We start from the raw sequence: 2,251 nt of genomic DNA on the forward strand, positions 1-2,251 counted from the left end.
GGGCTACTCTTTTACCAACGAATAGTGGGATTGACCGTCACATTATAATGCCCCCAAGGCTGAAAGGGCTAGCATGTTTGGGATGGGGATTCGAACCTGCGACCCTCAGATTGCGAGACGACCGCTCTAACCACTTGGCCATGTCGGGCCCAAATTATCACTTGACAAGTCAAAAGCACTACTATGTTGTCAAATGGACAACCACAACGTGGCCCAATCCCATGGCAGTTAAGGTGTCTAGCCTTTGTTAGCATGTTCTGTGTACTATATCAAATACCAGTAGTGTGTCTATGGTCACCATGTTCTGATTTCCGTGAAGACGTGATCATCAAGACTACACATACTGTTTACCAATAAGTGTTTGTTATAACATTTTGCAAACCTGTCACAGTATATGACCAATAATGGATCACCACTCAAATGGTTTTGATAATGCCATATTAATTTCTGCCAGTTATACTTTGCATGTTTTGGTACATTAGACTTTCATACTGTATTTGAGGTAAGTTGTCGATCTGAATGGTTAAATAAGCTTTGCTTTAACTGTTTAAACCCATAATTTTTTTTGCCCGTCTGCCGGAATTATTTTCATGATGTTCTAATAATTATCACCATACCTTATAAATTTCAATTTTCTAACTTTTGTTTTTTTCCTTTCAGTATCAGGGGTACCCACATGAAGTACCGTTAAGTAAATAGCCTAAAACTTCTCGCTGTTGTATAAGGGTGTGTAGAGAGATTGGTGGGTGGTGAAGTAGTCACTGGTGTTGTCATTGGAAAAAACTTCAGCAGATCATAGTGGGCAAAGGGAGTCCAGTTCAAATACCTCTACTGTCTCTGAGCAGGTATTTTCTTTGCAGCTTGTGCTTTGGCGTACTCTTGGATAGCAGTGATGAGTTCATTACTTCCATCTTCTGTAAACAAAGCACTGAAGCATTCAATGGGTGTTAAGTTATCATTGATGTCAGTGCTTAAACCAGGATTATGTCTGTTTATCGGCAAAAACTCAAAGTCTTTACTTGTGGCTGACCTATCTTGCAGATCTACCTCAGCCCAATAACTATCTCTGGCTCTGGTAGTGGATGTAGATCTAGGAGGTGGATCAGGTCTAGCTGGGGTTCCCTTTCATGGCCTGACTGGGATGATGCCCCTTCTAATCAACTGACTGAGAAGCACTGGAATTGGGTCTCGATGACTGTTCCGAGTCACTTTCATCACTAGAGTTCTCTTCTAATGTCAAGATTAGAATCACCATTGTCATTACTCCCTCTTTTCATCTAACTGATTGAACATACTCATTGCTTGCCCGGCTGTAAAATGTTTCAGTGGCCTCTTTCCACTCACCATCTTTGTTTTACAAGTGATGTAAACAAATGGTTAGGTTTCACAAAGAAACACTGAAATAATCACTCTCAAACACACAATTTGTTGATCTGAAATTTGCCTGAAAAACAAATGATAATGCTTCACAGAATATCTAGTATATTTGAAAAATGTGGATAATAACATGGTTTAGATTAGTTTTCAGCCAACTAGACATAAGTGCTATTGGATGCTGTCACCGTCTGGTGGGTAAATGATTTACAGACAGACGCTGGCACTGTCTGCTCGAATTTCAGGAACCAACTTTGCGTCAAAGGTGAAAAATCGAGACAATATAGGCATAAAGTCTTTGAAAAGAGAGGCCAATCATGAATACGATCAAAACAAACATAAAATAACATTCCAAAGTTCCTGGCAAAGTGGCTGTTCATGGCTCAAGTCTGACAAATAGAAATAGCTCATGTTCTGCTCATGAAGTTTCTCGATAAAATCATGATTTTCTCTCAACTAATGAGCTTTCTAGTGTGATATTTGATTTAGGACAGCGGAACACCAAGTTTGTAATTACTATTATTCAACTAATGTGTTCATTAAAGTGTGAACAACTATAGTTTATTGCAGACAACCATAACTGGTTCAAAGTTTGTCAACTGGACAACCCAATATGTATGTCTTATTTCAAACACTGCTGTACAGTACAAACTAGGTTCAACTTTGTATAATATTAATTAGGCCTCATTTCACAGATTAACATATAGGTCTAGTAGTACACTGGTTTCTAAATTATGGTTTAAGGAACACAAAAATTATTCCTCATTTCTTTAAATTGAATGCTTATAAATCACAGTAATTCCAGTATTTTATTTTTTTAGCTTACTTAATTATTTCCAATTTAATTTTAATTACCGTATTATTCGGAATATAAGAC

General features: G+C 37.7%; 1 protein-coding gene across 1 annotated transcript in view; it reads right to left on the reverse strand.

The window, feature by feature from the left end:
* Positions 1-2,251, reverse strand: part of LOC106463240 (transcription factor RFX3-like) — a gene marked incomplete at its 3' end in the record, with an annotated part of 56,742 nt that overhangs the window by 19,966 nt on the left and 34,525 nt on the right. The gene's annotated exons all lie outside the window — the stretch shown is intronic.

Source organism: Limulus polyphemus, unplaced genomic scaffold, assembly GCF_000517525.1.
Source record: "Limulus polyphemus unplaced genomic scaffold, Limulus_polyphemus-2.1.2 Scaffold1357, whole genome shotgun sequence".
Taxonomy (NCBI): Eukaryota; Metazoa; Arthropoda; class Merostomata; order Xiphosura; family Limulidae; genus Limulus; species Limulus polyphemus.